Source organism: Taudactylus pleione, unplaced genomic scaffold, assembly GCF_031769625.1.
Source record: "Taudactylus pleione unplaced genomic scaffold, aTauple2 ptg000705l, whole genome shotgun sequence".
Taxonomy (NCBI): Eukaryota; Metazoa; Chordata; class Amphibia; order Anura; family Myobatrachidae; genus Taudactylus; species Taudactylus pleione.
The window spans coordinates 44,698-67,780 of record NW_028285107.1 but is presented as its reverse complement, the minus strand read 5'-3'; the positions used below and the strand labels follow the sequence as shown (position 1 = coordinate 67,780).

General features: G+C 48.3%; 1 protein-coding gene across 1 annotated transcript in view; it reads right to left on the bottom strand.

Moving 5' to 3' along the window:
- LOC148477619 (galactosylgalactosylxylosylprotein 3-beta-glucuronosyltransferase 1-like) overlaps nucleotides 1-5,986 on the bottom strand; it is a 184,562-nt gene extending 178,576 nt beyond the window's left edge. The window contains exon 1 of the mRNA XM_088456446.1: nucleotides 5,391-5,986. The gene's annotated coding sequence lies outside the window, so the exon portion shown is untranslated. The remainder of the gene's footprint in view (nucleotides 1-5,390) is intronic.
- Nucleotides 5,987-23,083: the final 17,097 nt, after the last annotated feature.

The window sequence follows — 23,083 nt, the reverse complement described above, 5'->3', positions numbered from 1 at the left end:
CCCCTGAGAGCCAAAATAATGAAGGGCATTAGAGTGTAAAGTGCCAGCCCTGTAAGTAAGAATATAACTAGAACATTTAATCTCATGATTTAACATGTAAGTAGGTAATTTGTTATTTAGGACTATGGGCCTGATTCAGAGCCGTTCGCTATTTGCGGTCGTTCGTTCAAAAACAAGGGGTGGCTATTCAAATGATCCGTTCGCAAATTGCAGTCTGTTCACACCTCTAAGTCTGAACGAGCGAGCAAAACATACGCTCGTTTATTTGTTAAAAACGCCCCCTGGCCGCTCGCACCATACGTCATGTCCGCTATTTATTAGATTAATCGAGTACATCGACCAGCGTATGAACTGCTCGCTATTCTTGTGGTTGGTTTTTGCTACCACAATCTTGCGAGCAGTTCTGGCTATAAAATAACCCAGTGACATGATCAATGACGCTGCTGTATTAATTATGCACACCCATAAAACGCCCGTTTTGACCTTTAAGCACGCCTGCGTTCGGATCTCCACTCCCCATTTTCAAGCACCTTCCCCTGTTACCACCCACATACGCCTCATTCTGTCACTCAAAATAGCAGGCATTCGCTATATTGCGAGCACATGAATTTCGGCCGCACTGACTGGTTCGCGCATGCGTATAACGATCCGTACGCATGCGCAGATGTGCGAACATCGCTCGGAACGAGCGGACTGCCACTACCGAGTGGCTCTGAATGAGGGCCCATATATTTATAGCGGGAAGCAATCGGGAAGCCGACTGCCTAAATACCGGCAGCCGGCTCCCCGACTGTCTTATCCCGGCAAGGGTGAAATGCCGGGCGTCTAGATGTAGACACCCGCATTTCCCAGACGCCGGGAGACCGGCGCCCGGCATCACGATCGTAGTGATGCCGGGCTCCGCGAGCGGACAGCCGCGGGGGGGAGGGTTAGGTTTAGGGCTCCCGGGGGGGACTTAGGGTTAGGCACCCCCCCGGGAGGGTTAGGGATAGGCTAGGGGGAGGGAGGGTTAGGGTTAGGCACCCCCAGGGGGACTTACGGTTAGGCACCCCCCCAGGGGACTTAGGTTTAGGCAGCGGGGAAGGGGGTGGTTAGGGTTAGGCACTTAGAGGGGGGATTAGGGTTAGGCACTTGGGGGGGAAGTTAGGGTTAGGCACCCCTAAGGAGGGATAGGGTTAGGTTAGGTTAGCATATACTTACCTAGCCACGATCGGGATTTCCAGCACTGTCGGGCTTCCGCTGCTTCGCACTCTGCTCCTGTCGGGCTGCCGCTGACGGGAATCGAACCGCTGGCCATGCGGCCGGCGGTATATCATACCCATTCCTTTATAGCAAGGCTAGAAATCACTTATCGCTGCAGTATATATATATATATATATATATATATATATATATGAATAAAATATTGCTGCGGAAAAGTTAACTTATCACATGTTGGGCCAGTCTCAGGGGACATTGCATTTCCTCACGATATGCCTACTGTTTAATACATCCCTCTGAGAGGTCCCAGACGAGTGGTCCAAGGGTGACTGTGTTGATGTGTGTGGGAGGGGTGGGTCATGGAGGAAAATGGTTTGGAAATATAATACAGCCCCACTCCCCATTGCAAAATGCTGCAACTTGCAGCAGGGGCGGTGCTATGTGCTATGATGGCGCGATTTGTGATACATTTCATCTCCCCAGGACCGCCCGCTTCACTGGGAAGTCTACTGGTATCTCAGAGAGTGTAGGCAGGTATGTTTTACGGTATGGCGTACAGATCAACAGAAACGCTGAAGGGGCATTTTTAAGGACGTTCCTTGCTTTGTGGAGAATCATTACAAATTTGCACTCTCTAAGTGGGTGTCATCCTATACTGTTAATAGGACCCATGTTGTGATTGCAACCTGTACTTCGGTGGAGAAACGCGTTTCTACGTTTCCTGCAAACAATAAAATAAAAACCAGCACGCACGTTATGTAAATGATTCAGATGTCCCCTCACTCAGGGCCATCTTAACATATGGGCTCACTGGGCAGCTGCCTAGGAACCTACGGAGTGTGCGGCCGCTCGCTCCACACATAGGGCAGCTGGCTGAGAGGCAGGCAGAGAAACATGCTCCCCGGCTTCTCTGATGGGAATTACACACAATCAGATCAACTGGGCAGCATTCTCTACCTACCAGCCAGCAGCCACTGGGGGGGGGGGGGGTTGTTTCCCCTGGACCCCCTCTCTCAGGGGGCCACCCATACTGTAATTACAGCTGCAGTGCAGAGCAGGAACTGCACTGCGAGCTGGAGAAAAGAAGAAGGAGGGGGAATTCATTATTCTTGCTTAACATCTGTTTTTTTTACGTTTAAGCATTGATTTTGTTGAAAGTACCAATATATCTAAAGGTTTCATTTTATTGACCATTTACATTTGTATTCCCATCAATGGGTGGGCAGGTGCCCCAGTGCATTACTTTGCCCAGGGCCTACAATGCTGTTGAGACAGTCCTGCCCTGACTGCCCTAATTAATTAATTAAACCTAGCAATATTTTAGGAGATAAAGGGAAAAGGGTAAGTTCATAAATGGGGCGGTTGAAGTAGTAAAGTGCTAGTAGGTTGGACTTTGTTATGAAGGTTACAATTTAGCAGTTTTATATCTCCTCAGATTTTCTCGTCTCCCTGTACTCCTGGGCGTGCTTCTGGCTTGCGGTCGCGACTCCTGAGAGAGGAGTGCAGCTGTTAATGCACATGTGCGCTTGGTAGACCATCTAGGTGCATCAGTGCAAACCGAAGGGGTTTAGTGGTGCCCACCTAGTGCGCTTTGTAACTGAGGCTTAGGACCTGACTCAGACCCCCTCGCTAGCGGCTGCTCGCTCGTTTGTGGCCGACATTTCCAATCTGCGCATGCGTATGCATCCCAACGCGTGTGCGTGAACCACTGCCAGTGGTCTGGAAGGGCTCGCTCGCCCAGCATAGACAGCCCATCTGAATGAGTGACAGGAGAGGCCGTTTGTGGGTGGTAACAGGGGCAGGGCACTACTAACGGGGGAATGGAGGTGCGAACGCAGGCGTGCCTGGGTGTTGCAACGCTGTTTCAGAGGCATGCATAATTTAAAGGCAGCATAGTACACGTCACTTGGTGGAATTTCACACTGAAGTGATCGCAGTGCTTGTGGCAGGGTATAGTCAACCTCAAGCTCTGCGATCGCATTCGATGCTGCTCGATGTACCAATGGTTTCATGCACTTCCTGGAGATGACGTGCGCAAGTGGGCGTCTTTACACAGGCTGGTGGGCGTCTACAAACAAAAAGTGATCGCTCGCAAAAACAAAGTGGGAGTGTTTATGACTTCCCCTGCGAGCGGCTGCCTTGATGTCACTTAGCCGAATTTACATACGCTGGGAGCGAGCGATCGCATCTAGCGAGCGAGTCTGAATGATCTCCTTAGTGTACACCAACAATTTATTATAAATGTACTCTATATACAGTATCTCTCTGGTAAATATACTGTAAGGCCTTAAATGCAAAAGAGCATATGTATAACCATGACAGGAAAAAACTCATATTTTTAAATGTTTACCTCATGCGGAATTACTTCACTATATTGGGGCTTATTTGCCAAAGGATAAAACATTTCGGTGCAGTGTACAAGTTCCTTTTTGTGAAGTACGTTGTGTCTACTTGTGCTCTGACTCTGAGGTGCGCACAGAATTTGGCTAGGGGGTTGAATCTGGTTCAGAGATGGACGTTAACGCGATCGCAGCTGCTATTTTGTACGGAACACAGCTGCGCGAACTTACTAATGGTCGCAAAGATCACCTGAGCAGAGGGACGTCCACTGCTGCCTTCTCGCCTACGCGCGACGTCGCTTATCTGCGTAATTATCGGCAAAATCATCTAAAATCGAGCAGCCATCTTGCCTTTGTGGAAGGTCTGACCAACCGCAATCATTGCAGCTCTCCTCGCACGCTGAAAGCTCTCATGTTGGGAAGGGGGTCGCAATGGCTAATTTATGCACGCCCATGTGACGGCGCTTAAACGGCCAGACACACCTGCGTTATTTCTGACCACCTCCACGTTAACACCCCCAAATGCTGACTACCTGTCACTCACTTTGTGCATCTATCCTCTGTGCGAGCGTAATCGCAAAGCAATTGCGGCCAGAGCGCAGGGTGGCTTATATGCGCAATGGCAAACAATTGCTGATCTGCGTAAATATCTCCATTGCGTCTGTCTCTAAATCAAGCCCTGTGTCTGATAAGCAAATGACCGGGATTCTTCATTGTGCAAACAGGACAGGTCTTTAAACATGCTCAGGTGTTCCATCAGTATACTATTGTCAAAAGGTGTCAGTGCATTTCTCAACATGAACAGGAACACCATGGGTATTAAATATACAAAACTGGCACAGCAGACGCAGGAACAGTGCTTTATCTCTCCCCCGAGATGTTTTATCACAATATGAGAGTTAAATATGCAGTTTAATAGCAGTAATCAGGGAAAGTTGCTTCAATATTTTACCTGGGAACCCTCGTGTCGCCTTATGAGGGATGGAACATAAGGATATGCCAGGTGGATTATTTGAAATGACTTTGGACAGGTGCACATACAGTATGTACAAGGGGCTGAAGAGGTAGAGTAGCTTTGGCTAAAATGTACTTCTACATGGGATTAAATATAATAAAAACATTTTTTTTTAATATAGCATGTAATGAACATATATATATATATTATATATATATATATATATATATAAACTACTGTATATACCAGTGATGTGCGGTCAGGTGAGGCAGAGCCTTTCCTGTCACACTTAGGTATACTCCAGAGTTTTGACTATAAAAATTAGTAAAAAATTATAAATTTCTTCTTCGTATTTATTGTAATCATTTTTATAGTCAAAACTCTGGAGTAAAAAGTGTGTGGCAGGTGAGGCAGTGCCTCACCTGTCTACCTTTTCCTCATATCCCTGATCAAAACTCACCACATTTCCAGCACTACTGTACTGTATATACTGCTGCACCTGTATATAATGCCCACATGAACCCTCAGGTTCATATATGTATGTGTAAATCAGACTCTGATACTAGCCAGTGCCTCCCCTTGCCATTTACCTCACACACATACATACATACAAACATTATATATATAATCTATATATTGTGTGCTTGCCGCTTTACCAGTGGGAGACACAGCAAACTGTTCTGTCCTCAGCAAATTAGCCCCAATATATTTTGTTATTCAGTTATTTTATGGATGACCCCTTGGTTACTGTTACAATGTGCATTATGTTTTCCAGCATGCAATATAATAAGTACAGTAGTTAGGATTCAGCATAATAGGCACCTGCCCCGCAGAGCTTGCAATCTTCCCACTCTCGCATTAGAGATGCCATGCAGAATGTCTAGAAGAGCTCGTACCTGGATGACGGAGGCTGGTCCATCTTCTCTCCTTCAGTATGAGACACAGGGTATAACGTGTGAAGATTTCCCTCCCGCTGACAGCTGTGTAGACTGATCAGTCCTCTAGTGGCCCCTTCCACAAGCAGATAGCCGGGTCTGGCATGCAGGATTCTTCCCAAGTCACTGGCCACAGCATCCCCTACTTCAGACCTTGCAGTGCAGCTGAGCCAGGCTGTGCGGAAAGATACCTCTTAAGGAATACCTGATAATAAATCAGCTCATGGGCTAGTGATCAGCACAAGTCAGATCACTGCACCACCTTAAAGGAAAAAAAGGCAAAGAATAGGACAAGCAAATGAGTTTCCTTTCCTCCCCAGCTGGTTTCATGCCTGAGACAGGGATGGAGGGTGCAAGAACAATGCATATCCTTGCATTTAAATCTGAATGGCGGGGAGGTATTTAGAGGAAATTAGGATGATCCTGCTGTGATTGGCCGCAGGGTAAGCATGCAGTGACAGAGAGAAATGGGCAGAGTGGATATCAGGCACCTCCAGAGAAAAGTGAGAGATTTCTGTGTGAGGCAGTAGACTGATCACAGTGCCAGCATCCCTAACTTACCCTCAGAGCAAATGCATTCCCACCAGCTGCTTCCTACTCCCAGAGCACCGCCTGCCTCACTGCAAGCAGCGGAATGCTGCATGTGTGCAGTACGGAGACTGTGAAGGAATGTCACAGTGTGAGCGTATGCAGCGGAGAGAGAGAGAGTCACATATATCTGGAGTCTGGGTGCAGTGAGGGAGAAGCAGGGAAATGAAGGGAGGACAACGGACTTCAGGTGTCTGTGTGTAATGAGGGGAGAGTCAGGGTATCAGGTGTCTGTGTGTAATGAGGGGAGAGTCAGGGTATTAGGTGTCTGTGTGTAATGAGGGGAGAGTCAGGGTATCAGGGGTCTGTGTGTAATGAAAGGAAGAGTCAGGATATCAGGTGTCTGTGTGTAATGAGGGGAAGAATCAGAGTATAAGGTGTCTGTGTGTAATGAGGGGAAGTCAGGGTATCAGGTGTCTGTGTGTAATGAGGGAAGAGTCAGGGTATCAGGTGTCTGTGTGTAATGAGGGAAGAGTCAGGGTATCAGGTGTCTGTGTGTAATGAGGGGAGAATCAGGGTATCAGGTGTCTGTGTGTAATGAGGGGAGAGTCAGGGTATTAGGTGTCTGTGTGTAATCAGGGGAGAGTGTGGTCTGCGTGTAATGAGGGTAGATTCAGGGTATCAGGTGTCTGTGTGTAATGAGGGCAGAGTCAGGGTATCAGGGTCTGTGTGTAATGAGGGGAAGTCAGGGTATCAGGTGTTTGTGTGTAATGAGGGGAGAGTCAGGGTATCAGTGGTCTGTGTGTAATGAGGGGAAGTCAGGGTATCAGGTGTCTGTGTGTAATGAGGGGAGAGTCAGGGTATCAGGTGTCTGTGTGTAATGAGGGAAGGATCAGGGTATCAGGTGTCTGTGTGTAATGAGGGGAGAATCAGGGTATCAGGTGTCTGTGTGTAATGAGGGGAGAGTCAGGGTATTAGGTGTCTGTGTGTAATCAGGGGAGAGTGTGGTCTGCGTGTAATGAGGGGAGAATCAGAGTATAAGGTGTCTGTGTGTAATGAGGGTAGATTCAGGGTATCAGGTGTCTGTGTGTAATGAGGGCAGAGTCAGGGTATCAGGGGTCTGTGTGTAATGAGGGGAAGTCAGGGTATCAGGTGTTTGTGTGTAATGAGGGGAGAGTCAGGGTATCAGTGGTCTGTGTGTAATGAAGGGAGAGTCAGGGTATTAGGTGTCTGTGTGTAATGAGGGGAGACTCAGGGTATCAGGGGTCGGTGTGTAATGAAAGGAAGAGTCAGGATATCAGGTGTCTGTGTGTAATGAGGGGAAGAATCAGGGTATAAGGTGTCTGTGTGTAATGAGGGGAGAGTCAGGGTATCAGGGATCTGTGTGTAATGAGGGGAGAGTCAGGGTATCAGGTGTCTGTGTGTAATGAGGGGAGAGTCAGGGTATTTGGTGTCTGTGTGTAATGAGGGGAGAATCAGGGTATCAGGGGTCTGTGTGTAATGAGGGGGAGTCAGGGTATCAGGTGTCTGTGTGTAATGAGGGGAGAATCAGGGTATCAGGTGTCTGTGTGTAATGAGGGGAGAGTCAGGTTATCAGGTGTCTGTGTGTAATGAGGGGAGAGTCAGGGTATCAGGTGTCTGTGTGTAATGAGAGGAGAGTTAGGGTATCAGGTGTCTGTGTGTAATGAGGGGAAAGTCAGGGTATCAGGGATCTGTGTGCAATGAGGGGAGAGTCAGGGTATCAGGGGTCTGTGTGTAATGAGGGGAAGTCAGGGTATCAGGGGTCTGTGTGTAATGAGGGGAGAGTCAGGGTATCAGGTGTCTGTGTGTAATGAGGGGAGAGTCAGGGTATTAGGTGTCTGTGTGTAATGAGGGGAGAGTCAGGTTATCAGGTGTCTGTGGGTAATGAGGGGATAATCAGGGTATCAGGTGTCTGTGTGTAATGAGGGGAGAGTCAGGGTATCAGGTGTCTGTGTGTAATGAGAGGAGAGTCAGGGTATCAGGTGTCTGTGTGTAATGAGGAGATAATCAGGGTATCAGGTGTATGTGTGTAATGAGGGGAGAGTCAGGGTATCAGGGATCTGTGTGTAATGAGGGGAGAGTCAGGGTATCAGGGGTCTGTGTGTAATGAGGGGAAGTCAGGGTATCAGGTGTCTGTGTGTAATGAGGGGGAGAATCAGGGTATCAGGTGTCTGTGTGTAATGAGGGGAGAGTCTGGGTATCAGGTGTCTGTGTGTAATGAGGAGAGAGTCAGGGTATCAGGTGTCTGTGTGTAATGAGGGGAGGGTCATGGTATCAGGTGTCTGTGTGTAATGAGGGGAGAGCAAGGATATCAGGTGTAATGAGGGGAGAGTCAGGGTACCAGGTGTCTGTGTGTAATGAGGGGAGAGTCAGGGTATCAGGTGTCTGTGTGTAATGAGGGGAGAATCAGGGTATCAGTGGCCTGTGAGTAATGAGGGAGAGTCAAGGTATCTGGTGTCTGTGTGTAATTAGGGTAGATTCAGTGTATCAGGTGTCTGTGTGTAATGAGGGGAGAGTCAGGGTATTAGGTGTCTGTGTGTAATGAGGGGAGAGTCATGGTACCAGGTGTCTGTGTGTAATGATAGGAGAGTCAAGGAATCAGGGGTCTGTGTGTAATGAAGGGAAGAGTCAGGGTATCAGGTGTCTGTGTGTAATGTGGGGAGACTCAGAGTATCGGGTGTGTGTGTAATGAGGGGTGAATCAGAGTATAAGGTGTCTGCATGTATTGAGGGGAGAGTCAGGGTATCAGGTGTCTGTGTGTAATGAGGGGAGAGTCAGGGTATCAGGGGTCTGAGTGTAATGAGGGGAGAATCATAGTATAAGGTGTCTGCGTGTAATGAGGGGAGAGTCAGGGTATCAGGGGTCTGAGTGTAATGAGGGGAGAATCAGAGTAGAAGGTGTCTGCGTGTAATGAGGGGAGAATCAAGAGTATAAGGTATCTGTGTGTAATGAGGGGAGAATCAGGGGTCTGGTATGTAATGTGGGGAGAGTCAGGGTATAAGGTGTCTGAGTGCAGGGAGGGGAGAATACGGGTATCAGGTGTATGTGTGTAATGAGGGGAGAGTCAGGGTATCAGGTGTCTGTGTTTAATGAGGGGAGAGTCAGGGTTTCAGGTGTCTGTGTGTAATGAGGGGAGAGTCAGGGTATCAGGTGTTTGTGTGTAATGAGGGCAGAGTCAGGGTATCAGGGTCTGTGTGTAATGAGGGGAAGTCAGGGTATCAGGTGTTTGTGTGTAATGAGGGGAGAGTCAGGGTATCAGTGGTCTGTGTGTAATGAGGGGAAGTCAGGGTATCAGGTGTCTGTGTGTAATGAGGGGAGAGTCAGGGTATCAGGTGTCTGTGTGTAATGAGGGAAGGATCAGGGTATCAGGTGTCTGTGTGTAATGAGGGGAGAATCAGGGTATCAGGTGTCTGTGTGTAATGAGGGGAGAGTCAGGGTATTAGGTGTCTGTGTGTAATCAGGGGAGAGTGTGGTCTGCGTGTAATGAGGGGAGAATCAGAGTATAAGGTGTCTGTGTGTAATGAGGGTAGATTCAGGGTATCAGGTGTCTGTGTGTAATGAGGGCAGAGTCAGGGTATCAGGGGTCTGTGTATAATGAGGGGAAGTCAGGGTATCAGGTGTTTGTGTGTAATGAGGGGAGAGTCAGGGTATCAGTGGTCTGTGTGTAATGAAGGGAGAGTCAGGGTATTAGGTGTCTGTGTGTAATGAGGGGAGAGTCAGGGTATCAGGGGTCGGTGTGTAATGAAAGGAAGAGTCAGGATATCAGGTGTCTGTGTGTAATGAGGGGAAGAATCAGGGTATAAGGTGTCTGTGTGTAATGAGGGGAGAGTCAGGGTATCAGGGATCTGTGTGTAATGAGGGGAGAGTCAGGGTATCAGGTGTCTGTGTGTAATGAGGGGAGAGTCAGGGTATTTGGTGTCTGTGTGTAATGAGGGGAGAATCAGGGTATCAGGGGTCTGTGTGTAATGAGGGGGAGTCAGGGTATCAGGTGTCTGTGTGTAATGAGGGGAGAATCAGGGTATCAGGTGTCTGTGTGTAATGAGGGGAGAGTCAGGTTATCAGGTGTCTGTGTGTAATGAGGGGAGAGTCAGGGTATCAGGTGTCTGTGTGTAATGAGAGGAGAGTTAGGGTATCAGGTGTCTGTGTGTAATGAGGGGAAAGTCAGGGTATCAGGGATCTGTGTGCAATGAGGGGAGAGTCAGGGTATCAGGGGTCTGTGTGTAATGAGGGGAAGTCAGGGTATCAGGGGTCTGTGTGTAATGAGGGGAGAGTCAGGGTATCAGGTGTCTGTGTGTAATGAGGGGAGAGTCAGGGTATTAGGTGTCTGTGTGTAATGAGGGGAGAGTCAGGTTATCAGGTGTCTGTGGGTAATGAGGGGATAATCAGGGTATCAGGTGTCTGTGTGTAATGAGGGGAGAGTCAGGGTATCAGGTGTCTGTGTGTAATGAGAGGAGAGTCAGGGTATCAGGTGTCTGTGTGTAATGAGGAGATAATCAGGGTATCAGGTGTATGTGTGTAATGAGGGGAGAGTCAGGGTATCAGGGATCTGTGTGTAATGAGGGGAGAGTCAGGGTATCAGGGGTCTGTGTGTAATGAGGGGAAGTCAGGGTATCAGGTGTCTGTGTGTAATGAGGGGGAGAATCAGGGTATCAGGTGTCTGTGTGTAATGAGGGGAGAGTCTGGGTATCAGGTGTCTGTGTGTAATGAGGAGAGAGTCAGGGTATCAGGTGTCTGTGTGTAATGAGGGGAGGGTCATGGTATCAGGTGTCTGTGTGTAATGAGGGGAGAGCAAGGATATCAGGTGTAATGAGGGGAGAGTCAGGGTACCAGGTGTCTGTGTGTAATGAGGGGAGAGTCAGGGTATCAGGTGTCTGTGTGTAATGAGGGGAGAATCAGGGTATCAGTGGCCTGTGAGTAATGAGGGAGAGTCAAGGTATCTGGTGTCTGTGTGTAATTAGGGTAGATTCAGTGTATCAGGTGTCTGTGTGTAATGAGGGGAGAGTCAGGGTATTAGGTGTCTGTGTGTAATGAGGGGAGAGTCATGGTACCAGGTGTCTGTGTGTAATGATAGGAGAGTCAAGGAATCAGGGGTCTGTGTGTAATGAAGGGAAGAGTCAGGGTATCAGGTGTCTGTGTGTAATGTGGGGAGACTCAGAGTATCGGGTGTGTGTGTAATGAGGGGTGAATCAGAGTATAAGGTGTCTGCATGTATTGAGGGGAGAGTCAGGGTATCAGGTGTCTGTGTGTAATGAGGGGAGAGTCAGGGTATCAGGGGTCTGAGTGTAATGAGGGGAGAATCATAGTATAAGGTGTCTGCGTGTAATGAGGGGAGAGTCAGGGTATCAGGGGTCTGAGTGTAATGAGGGGAGAATCAGAGTAGAAGGTGTCTGCGTGTAATGAGGGGAGAATCAAGAGTATAAGGTATCTGTGTGTAATGAGGGGAGAATCAGGGGTCTGGTATGTAATGTGGGGAGAGTCAGGGTATAAGGTGTCTGAGTGCAGGGAGGGGAGAATACGGGTATCAGGTGTATGTGTGTAATGAGGGGAGAGTCAGGGTATCAGGTGTCTGTGTTTAATGAGGGGAGAGTCAGGGTTTCAGGTGTCTGTGTGTAATGAGGGGAGAGTCAGGGTATCAGGTGTCTGTGTTTAATGAGGGGAGAGTCAGGGTATCAGGTGTCTGTGTGTAATGAGGGGAGATTCAGGGTATCAGGTGTATGTGTGTAATGAGGGGAGAGTCAGGGTATCAGGTGTCTGTGTGTAATGAGGGGAAAATCAGGGTATCAGGTGTATGTGTGTAATAAGGGGAGAGTCAGGGTATAAGGTGTATGTGAGTACTGAGGGGAGAGCAAGGATATCAGGTGTAATGATGCGAGACTCAGTGTATCAGCGGTCTTTGTGTAATGAGGGAAGGATCAGGGTATCAGGGGTCTGTGTGTAATGAGGGGAGAGCAAGGATATCAGGTGTAATGAGGGGAGAGTCAGGGTATCAGGTGTCTGTGTGTAATGAGGGAAGGATCAGGGTATCAGGGGTCTGTGTATAATAAGGGGAGAGTCAGGGTATCAGGTGCCTCTGTGTAATGAGGGAGAGTCAAGGTATCAGGTGTCTGTGTGTAATGAGGGGAGAATCAGGGGTCTGTGTGTAATTAGGGTAGAGTCAGGGTATCAGGTGGATGTGTGTAATGAGAGGAGAGTCAGGGTATGAAGGGTCTGTGTGTAATGAGGGGAGTTGCAGGGTATCAGGTGTCTGTGTGTAATGAGTGGAGATTCAAGGTATCAGGTGTCTGAGTGTTATGAGGGGAGAGTCAGAGTATCAGGTGTCTGCATGTAATGAGGGGAGAGTCAGGTATCAGGTGTCGGTGTGTAAAGAGAGGAGAGTAAGGGTATCAGGTGTCTGTGTGTAATGAGGGGAGAGTCAGGGTATCAGGTGTCTGTGTGTAAAGAGGGGCAGTCAGGGTATCAGGTGTCTGTGTGTAATGAGGGGAGATTCAGGGTATCAGGGGTCTGTGTAATGAGGGGAGAGTCAGGGTATAAGGTGTTTGTGTGTAATGAGGGGAGAGTCAGGGTATCAGGTTTCTGTTTGTAATGAGGTGAGAGTCAGGGTAGAAGGTGTCTTCGTTTAATGAGGGGAGAGTCAGGGTATAAGGTGTATGTGTGTAATGAGGGGAGGCAAGGATATCAGGTGTAATGAGACGAGACTCAGGGTATCAGCGGTCTGTGTATAATGAGGAAAGGATCAGGGTATCAGGGGTCTGTGTATAATAAGGGGAGAGTCAGGGTATCAGGGGTCTGTGTGTAATGAGGGGAGAGCAAGGATATCAGGTGTAATGAGGGGAGAGTCAGGGTATCAGGTGTCTGTGTGTAATGAGGGGAGAATAAGGGTTCTGTGTGTAATTAGCGTAGAGTCAGGGTATCAGGTGTCTTTGTGTAATGAGGGGAGTGTCAGGGTATCAGGTGTCTGTGTGTAATGAGAGGAGATTCAAGGTATCAGGTGTCTGTGTGTTATGAGGGGAGAGTCAGAGTATCAGATGTCTGCGTGTAATGAGGGGAGAGTCAGGTATCAGGTGTCTGTGTGTAATGAGGGGAGAGTCAGGGTATCAGGTGTCTGTGTGTAATGAGGGACAGTCAGGGTATCAGGTGTCTGTGTGTAATGAGGGGAGATTCAGGGTATCAGGTGTCTGTGTAATGAGGGGAGAGTCAGGGTATCAGGTGTTTGTGTGTAATAAGCGGAGAGTCAGGGTATCAGGTTTCTGTTTGTAATGAGGTGATAGTCAGGGTATAAGGTGTCTTCGTGTAATGAGGGGAGAGTCAGGGTATAAGGTGTATGTGTGTAATGAGGGGAGAGTCAGGTTATCAGTTGTCTATGTGTAATGAGGGGAGAGTCAGGCTATCAGTTGTGTGTGTGTAATGAGGGGAGAATTAAGGGTCTGAGTGTAATGAGGGTAGAGTCAGGGTATCAGGTGTCTGTGTGCAATGAGGGAAGAATTAGGGTATCAGTTGTCTGTGTGTAATGAGGGGAGAGTCAGGGTATCAGGTGTCTTTGTGTAATGAGGGGAGATTCAGTGTAGCAGGTGTCTGTGTGTAATGAGGGGAGAGTCAGGGTATCAGGGGTCTGTGTGTAATGAAGGGAGAATCAGGGTATCAGGTGTCTGTGTATAATGAGGAGAGAGTCAGGGTATCAGAGGTCTGTGTGTAATGAGGGGAGAATCAAGGGTCTGTGTGTAATGAGGGGAGAGTCACGGTATCAGGTGTCTGTGTGTAATGACGGGAGGGTCAGGGTATAAGGTGTATGTGTGTAATGAAGGAAGGATCAGGGTATCAGGGGTCTGTGTGTAATGAGGGGAGAGCAAGGATATCAGGTGTCTGTGTGTAATGAGGGAAGGATCCGGGTATCAGGGGTCTGTGTATAATAAGGGGAGAGTCAGGGTATCAGGGGTCTGTGTATAATAAGGGGAGTGTCAGGGTATCAGGTGTCTGTGTGTAATGAGGGGAGAGTCAGGGTATCCGGTGTCTGTGTGCAAGGAGGGGAGAATTAGGGTATCAGGTGTATGTGTGTAATGAGAGGAGAGTCAGGGTATCAGGGGTCTGTGTGTAATGATTGGAGTGTCAGGGTATCAGGTATATGTGTGTAATGAGAGGAGAGTCAGGGTATCTGGTATCTTTGTGTTATAAGGGGAGAGTCAGAGTATCAGGTGTCTGCGTGTAATGAGGGGAGAGTCAGGGTATCAGGTGTCTGTGTGTAATGAGAGGAGAGTCAGGGTATCAGGTGTCTGTGTGTAATGAGGGGAGAGTCAGGGTATCAGGTGTATGTGTGTAATGAGAGGCAGTCAGGGTACCAGGAGTCTGTGTGTAATAAGGGGAGATTCAGGGTATCAGGTGTATGTGTGTAATGAGGGGAGAGTCAGGGTATCAGGTTTCTGTTTGTAATGAGGGGAGAGTCAGGGTATAAGGTGTCTGCGTGTAATGAGGGGAGAGTCAGGGTATAAGGTGTATGTGTGTAATGAGGGGAGGCAAGGATATCAGGTGTAATGAGGCGAGAGTCAGGGTATCAGCGGTCTGTGTGTAATGAGGTTAGAGCAAGGATATCAGGTGTAATGAAGGTAGAGTCAGGGTATCAGGTTGTCTGTGTGTAATGAGGGAAGGATCAGGGTATCAGGTGTCTGTGTGTGCTGAGGGGAGAGTCAGGGTATCAGTTGTCTATATGTAATGAGGGGAGAGTCAGGATATCAGGTGTCTGTGTGTAATGAGGGTAGAATCAAGGGTCTGTGTGTAATGAGGGGAGAGTCACGGTGTCAGGTGTCTGTGTGTAATGTGGGGAGAATCAGGGGTCTGTGTGTAATGAGAGTAGAGTCAGGGTATCAGGTGTATGTGTGTAATGAGAGGAGAGTCAGGGTATCAGGTGTATGTGTGTAATGAGAGGAGAGTCAGGGTATCAGGTGTATGTGTGTAATGAGGGGAGAGTCAAGGTATCAGGTGTAGGTGTGTAATGAGGGGAGAGTCAGGGTATCAGGTGTCTGTGTGTAATGAGCGGAGAGTCAGGGTATCAGGTGTCTGTGTGTAATAAGGGGAGAGTCCGGGTATCAGGTGTATGTGTGAAATGAGGGGAGAGTCAGGGTATCAGGTGTCTGTGTGTAATGAGGGGAAAGTCAGGATATCAGGTGTAATGAGGGGAGAGTCAGGGTATCAGTTGTATGTGTGTAATGAGGGGTTAGTCAAGGTAACAGGTGTATTTGTGTAATGAGGGGAGATTCAGGGTATCAGGTGTCTGTGTGTAATGAGGGGAGGATCAGGCTATTAGGTTTCTGTGTGTAATGAGGGGAGAGTCAGGGTATCAGGTGCCTGTGTGCAATGAGGGGAGTGTCAGGGAATCAGGTGTCTATGTGTAATGAGGGGAGTGTCAGGGTATCAGGTGTCTATGTGTAATGAGGGGAGGATCAGACTATTAGGTGTCTGTGTGTAATGAGGGGAGAATTAGCCATACTTGCCATCTCTCTCTGATTGTTAGGGAGACACACATACATAGTCACACACTTATACACATACCTATATATAGTCACATACTTACCTTTAAGGCTGGATGCTGGATAGTCTTTATCCCTCTGGTAACTGGGTCTGCAGCAGCTCCTCCCCCTCCTCTTTCCCATGCTGCTGCTGGCTCCAGGGCCAGATTATAAGGAGGATGACCGAGGCGGTCGTCCTGGGGCCCCCATATATAGGGGGCCCCCACACTGTCCCCGGATCCAATCCCTAAGATTAACTGTTTTTTTTTTCTTGTTTCATCGGAGCCGCCTGCTTCGATTAAACCTCGCTCTGGCATTTGGCTCCGCCCATTCTGCTATTGGCCAATATGCCTTTCCCTGCCTCTGAAGCAGTAAGTAATGTATATATGTGTACTGTGTCTATGTGAAGGTCTGGGTTTGTTGTGGACCCAGGGTGGTGACAGGAGCAGACACAGAAGCAGATTTAAATAAAAAGGTGGAGTTTTTAATAAGAGATTTAGCAGACATGGGAATGGCAAAAAAAAAGTCCAGGTTTAGCACTAAACTGTGGTGAAGCAAACTGGAGAATATCCAGATGGTGACAGGCAGGAAATGCCTAGTATGCAGGTTTGGAGAGCTGGAACGATGTGCAGGCAGAGGTAATGAAGTCCAGCTGGGAATTAGAGTGTGAGGCAAGGTGCAGTGAAACAGCAGGTTCAGGTACTCAGGCAGGGGAAAGGTAAATGGAGGGTGCAGGGTGAGTCCAGCAGGTTTGGAGCAAGCAAGGTAACAGTCTAGTAGCGCTTTCAGGCAGACAGGTAAGGCACAGGTACTCTCTCTCAGCCGTAACTGAGAAACACGTTGCACTGGCAATGAATGAAGGCTCTGGACCTCCTAAATACTAGGTGCCATGCTGTGACTTGCTGGAATGAAGTATATAGGAAAGGTTCCTGGACTGCACACCTTAAATATATATAATGGGAGGTGCTACCTGATGAGACTAATTGCAGGCACAGAAACAGACAAATCTCAGGTGCACAACTCCAAATAATTGATAATATATAAATGCAATATAATTTTGCAATCAATAGAGGTTTTTAGCATAATCTTGGCCAAGGTTATGGGCCTACCCACCATATCCAGGTAACCTCTTTAGGGTAGGTCCCTAACATACTAGGGTTCAAATCCAGAGTGCAGGTCACCCCCTAAACTAGCCCAGGCAAGCTGCCCCAGGGCACCGCCATAGTAAGAAAAGTGCAGTGTAAAAGAGATAGTTAAGAGCAGCCACAGCTGCATATAGAGAATGAAAATAAAAAGGTGAAGTACATGTATAATAAACAAACAGTGAAGGGTTAAAATGTGTTATAAAAGAAAAATGTGTTATAATGTGGTGCCCTGAGACAGATCAACCAAAGCAATCCAGGGGGACCCACGCCCCAAAAATGAACCAAAGTTGCACTACAGTATATAACTTGTAGGACTTACCTAGAATTGTGCCTAATACTAGAGTGCATTAACATTACCAGACTCCGTGCTTTTAAACCAATAAGGATGGGGTGCTAATCCAGGCTGAGGGTGTCTCCTTTCTCTCAGGTGTTGTGCACCTATATATTTAGGGTGTGCAGTCCAGGAACCTTTCCTATATACTCCATTTAATGTGCTTTATTGCACACCTGAGGGAAAGGAGACGCCCTCAGCCTGGATTAGCACCCCATCCTTATTGGTTTAAAAGCACGGAGTCTGGTAATGTTAATGCACTCTAGTATTAGGCACAATTCTAGGTAAGTCCTACAAGTTATATACGGTAGTGCAACTTTGGTTCATTTTTGGGGCGTGGGTCCCCCTGGATTGCTTTGGTTGATCTGTCTCAGGGCACCGCATTATAACACATTTTTCTTTTATAACACATTTTAACCCTTCACTGTTTGTTTATTATACATGTACTTCACCTTTATTTTCATTCTCTATATGCAGCTGTGGCTGCTCTTAACTATCTCTTTTACACTGCACTTTTCTTACTATGGCAGTGCCCTGGGGCAGCTTGCCTGGGCTAGTTTGGGAGTGTCCTGCACTCTGGATTTGAACCCTAGTATGTTAGGGACCTACCCTAAAGAGGTTACCTGGATATGGTGGGTAGGCCCATAACCTTGGCCAAGATTATGCTAAAAACCTCTATTGATTGCAAAATTATATTGCATTTATATATTATCAATTATTTGGAGTTGTGCACCTGAGATTTGTCTGTTTCTGTACTTGCTGGAATGAGCAAATGACCCACCAGGACTGGACAACTTGAATCACATGACCTGAGGCAAGATGGCGGCGCCCATGCCAAACGGAACGGAAACACCACCAGGCCTCAGTGACAATGTGCCTGCACAGAACCATGTGCCGCCAATGCCCCTCGCCAAACACCAGCACCGCTGCCAGAGACCCCTCGCCACAATGACCACACAGGTAGTACCCGGTGACCACCATGCCAAGGAACCCTGGCCATGACAGTACCCCTCCCTTATGGGTGGCCTCAGGACACTCACCAGGTTTCTCCAGATGGGCAGCGTGGAACCTTTTGATGAGTGCAGGAGCATGGATATCAAGGGCATCAGTCCAACAACGCTCCTCTGGACCGCAACCCCTCCAATCCAAGGGGTACTGCAGATGTCCTCTGCGGATACGAGAGCCCAAGACTTGGGAAACGTCAAACTCCACGCCTCTTTCAGTCTGGACATGGGGAGAAGCAGGCAGGACACTGTGGAACTTATTCAACACTAAGGGTTTAAGCAGGGAGATATGAAAGGAGTTGGGAATTTTCAGGTAAGGGGGCAACTGAAGGCGATAAGCCACGGGGTTAATAGTTTCTATAATGGAGAAGGGCCCGATGAAGAGTGGAGCAAATTTCATAGATGGTACTCTGAGCCGTAGGTTCCGGGGTGGACAACCAGACGGTCTCCAACTTGCATACGTGGTACTATCCTACGCTTCTTGTCAGCTTGAAACGGGAGAAAGCCTTCTCCAGGTCAGCACGAACTTGAGTCCAAATTGATGCAAATCTCTTTACAGTGTGTTCCACAGCTGGTACATCAAAGACGGGCAGGATTTGAAATTGAGGAACCCGAGGATGAAGACCATAGACCACTTGGAATGGGGCTTGGTTCGTGGAAGAGTGGTAGGAGGCATTATGCGCAAATTCAACACATGGCAGCAATACAGACCAATTGTCTTGGGAAGATGTCATGAAAATTCTCAGGAAGGTTTGAAGGTCTTGATTAAACCTCTCGGTGGAACCATTGCTTTGTGGATGATAAGCCGTGGAAAAATGTTGCTTTACTTGCAATACTGAACATAAGGCTCTCCAAAATTTTGTTGTAAACTGAACACCACGGTCAGAGACTATCTCGGCAGGAAGACCATGGAGACGGAATATATGTTGTACAAACAAATGAGCTAGGGCCCTCATTCAGAGCCGTACGCTCTGAGCAGAACGCACGCTCTGAATGAGGGCCGCCCTCCATAATTATGGAGCGTCCTCCTGGACGCTCGTATATCTGTGGGTCACCACCCACAGCCTATACGAGCGTGCAGTTTGATGGCCGCGATGGTCTTGACCATCGCGACCATCGCCACTGCGAGCCGGAGCCTGCGGTTGAGGTTTTCAACCGCAAGGCCTGGAGTGATTTTGGCTCTATCAGAGCCAAAATCACTCCCACTGACATCACTAGTGATGTCAGTGGGCCTGCTTCTGACGGGAGGCGTTCCCTTGGGAACGCCCCCGTCAGGGAGGCACGCCCACCAAAGGGGGCGTGCTGTCAATCAACATCGACAGCACGCCCCCTTTGATCAGACACAACGAGCAAAGGAAAGTCCTTCGCTCGTCGCATCTGGCGCATGCGCATAACGAGCTCCCGCCGTCGTGCGCATACGCAGTGCACAACATCGACCCACTTGCGAGCGGACAGCCGCTCGTGAGTGGGTCTGAATCAGGCCCTAGGTCAGGAGCAGAAGGTAATTTCTTTAGTGGTATGTAATGGACCATTTTTGAGAATCGGTCTACTATGACCCAGATGGTAGTGAACCCTTGAGAATTCGGCAGATCCGTGATGAAGTCCATGGAGAGATGCATCCATGGATGTGATGGAATAGGTAGCGGCAACAACTCACCAGCCGGAGCCTGATGTGAAGACTTATGCTGAGCACACAAGGAACATGAAGAAATAAACTCTGACACGTCCGCTTTCAAGGATGGCCACCAATAGCCTCTCTTCAGAAATTCCAGGGTCTTCCGGGTACCTGAGTGACCTGCAAAGCGAGAGGAATGAGCCCAGATGAGGAGCTGCTTCCTTAACTCCGGGGCCACAAAGGACTTCCTAGTGGGAGGCTGTACTTGTAGGGTGACAAATACTCTTGACTCCAAGACAGGGGTATTTTGTTGATTCTCTGCTTTGTCATCACAGAGGAGAGATCTGGACAGAGCATCTGCCTTTTGATTAAGGGCTCCAGACCGGAAGGTCAGGGTGAACTGGAACCGAGCAAAAAATATTGCCCATCGGGCCAGACGAGGACTCAGGCACTGGAGATTCTTGAGGAATAGGAGGTTTCTATGATATGTGAAAACAGTGAAGGGGAACTTAGCCCCTTCCACCAGGTATCTTTTAATGCCAATTTCACTGCCAGGAGTTCTTGTTCACCTATGGCATAATTTATTTCGGCAGGCGAGAATTTCTTGGAGAAAAACCCACAGGGATGAACTCGATTAACCTCATAACGCTGGGAAAGAACTGCACCCACGGCCTCTGAAGATGCATCCACTTCCAATAGAAAAGGCCTGTCCAAATCTGGTTGACGTAAGACTGGAGCAGAAATAAAAGCCTGTTTTAAAAGCTGGAAGGCAGTCTCTGCCTCAGGTGACCATAGGGCAGGATTAGCGTCTTTACGAGTCAGAGCGGTGATGGGAGCCAATAATGAAGGAGAATCCTTTAATAAAAAGTCTATAGTAGTTGGCGAACCCAAGCAATCTCTGGATGGCTTTCAAGGTTTGAGGTCGGGACCAATCCAAAATTGCCTGCACCTTCTTGGGATCCATTTCAAGACTGGAGCCGGAGATGATGTAACCAAGGAATGGCACACTGGGTACTCCAAAGACACATTTCTCCAATTTGCAGTAAAGGTGGTTCTTTCTTAGATGGGATAATACTTCCTTCACATGTTCATGATGTTTCTCTATAAAAGACGAAAAAATCAGTATATCGTCCAGGTAAACTACAACCGAGACATACAACAAGTCCCGGAAAATGTCATTAACAAAGCCCTGAAACACGGCAGGGGCATTGCACAACCCAAAGGGCATCACAAGGTATTCAAAATGTCCATCTCTAGTATTAACGGCGGTCTTCCATTCATAACCAGCACGAATACGGATAAGATTATAAGCCCCTCTCAAATCCAATTTTGAGAATATGATGGACCCCTTAACTCTGTCGAACAACTCTGTGATCAGTGGAAGAGGATATCGATTCTTGACCACTATATCATTAAGGCCCCTGTAGTCTATACAAGGCCTCAGGCCACCGTCCTTTTTGCCAACGAAAAAGAAGCCAGCTCCAGCAGGAGAGGTGGAAGGACGAATAAATCCTTTCGCTAGATTGGATGTATTCAGACATGGCTTGAGTCTCAGGCAAGGATAGGGGATAGGTGCGACCACGAGGTAGCATCTTGTCAGGCATCAGCTCGATTGGACAATACCACTCTCTGTGAGGAGGTAAGACATTCGCCTGTTGTTCGGAAAAAACGTCAGAGGACATCTGGTACTCCTTGGGAATAGCTGGAGATATTGAAGAAACTGTCTTTCTTACAGGTGGTATCTTGAGAAGACAGGATTTCTGACAGTCAGTTCCCTATGAAAGAATCTGCATAGAACACCAGTCTATCCTGGGATTATGCTGGCGTAACCAGGGTAGTCCTAAAATGATTTCTTGGGAGGCCTCAGGTATCACTAAGAACTTCAAAGACTCCGGGTGGAGTGCCCCAACATGGACTAATACTGGTTGAGTCTCCTTGGTAACCACTCCTTTAGCTAGAGGCTGTCCATCTACAGACGTCAGGGAGATTGCGTGCTTGAGAGATGAACAAGGAATCTGTAGTTTATCGACTAGGCTGGAAGTCATGAAGTTTCCGGCTGCTCCAGAGTCTAATAGAGCAGAGACGAAGACAGGTTTGGGCTTGAGATCCAAAGCTAAGGAAATCTTAAAATCTTTAGTATTTGAGGACGGGCTCATAACTCCTAACTTGATGTCCCCAAGGTCAGTTAGGAACGGGCGTTTCCCGATTTACGGGAGCAGGAGGCCACCAGGTGACCTGAATCTCCGAAGTACAGACAGAGGTTTTTTAGCATCCTTCTCTGACGTTCCTCTTTGGAGAGATGGGTTTGGTTCACCTGCATAGGCTCCTCATCTATAGGAGGATGGGGTGGACGGGTAGGCAAGGGAGGAGTGAATGACTTTTGCCAGGTCAGTTCTGTACTTTTCAGCCTGACGTTCTCTGAAGCATAAGTCAATTTTATTGCAGAGTGAGATCAACTCATTTAAATTGGTGGGAAGCTCACGGGTGATCAGATCATCTTTTAGCCGGTCCGAAAGGCCATGCCAAAAGGCTGAGGTGAGGGCCTCCTCATTCCACTTAAGCTCTGATGCCAAGATTTGAAACTGTATGGCATATTGGCTGACAGGATGGGTTCCTTGTCTCAGGTTCATGATACTGGACGATGCTGACACTGTGCGTCCAGGTACGTCGAAAATCCTCCTGAATGAAGATACAAAGTCTGTATAATTATCCAGCAGCGAGTCTGAATGCTCCCAGAGAGGGGAGGCCCAATCCAAAGCTGAGCCGGACAACAAAGACACAATGTATACCACTTTAGTTCTAGCAGTGGGAAAGTTATCAGGCTGTAAGGTAAAGTGTATATAACACTGATTTAAGAAACCACGACAGAGCTTAGGATTGCCGTCAAATTTGCTTGGCATAGGTAGGTGTAAACGAAGGGATACTCTGGTCCCTGTATTACCAGGCACAGGAGGAGGTGTAGTTGCTGATACCACAGGGGTGGTTAACGAGGTTTGCAGATTATCTTGTCGCTTAGACATCTCTTGTAAAAACTGAGCCATTTCATGCTGCATAGTTTCCTGGTTTTCTAAACGACCAGCAATACAGCGAAATAAGGGGGTCATTCAGACCCACTCGCGAGCGGCAGTACGCTCGCAAGTGGGTCGATGTTCCCCACTGCGCATGCGCACGACGGAGGGAGCTCCGTAGTGCGCATGCGCGAGATCCGGCGAGCGACAGGCTTTCCATCGCTCGGGGTCTCGCACCAAAGGGGGCGTGCTGTCGATGTTGATTGACAGCACGCCCCCTTTGGTGGGCGTGCCTGCCAGACGGAGGCGTTCCCATGGGAACGCCTACCGTCTGAAGCCGGCCCCACTGACATCACTAGTGACATCACTGACATCCCTAGTGGGATGTCAGTGGGAGTGATTTTGGCTCTGATAGAGCCAAAATCACTCCTGGGCTTGCGGCTGGGAAACCCGACCGCAGGGTTTCCCTCGCAAGTCCGATGGTCGCGATGGTCAAGCCCATCGC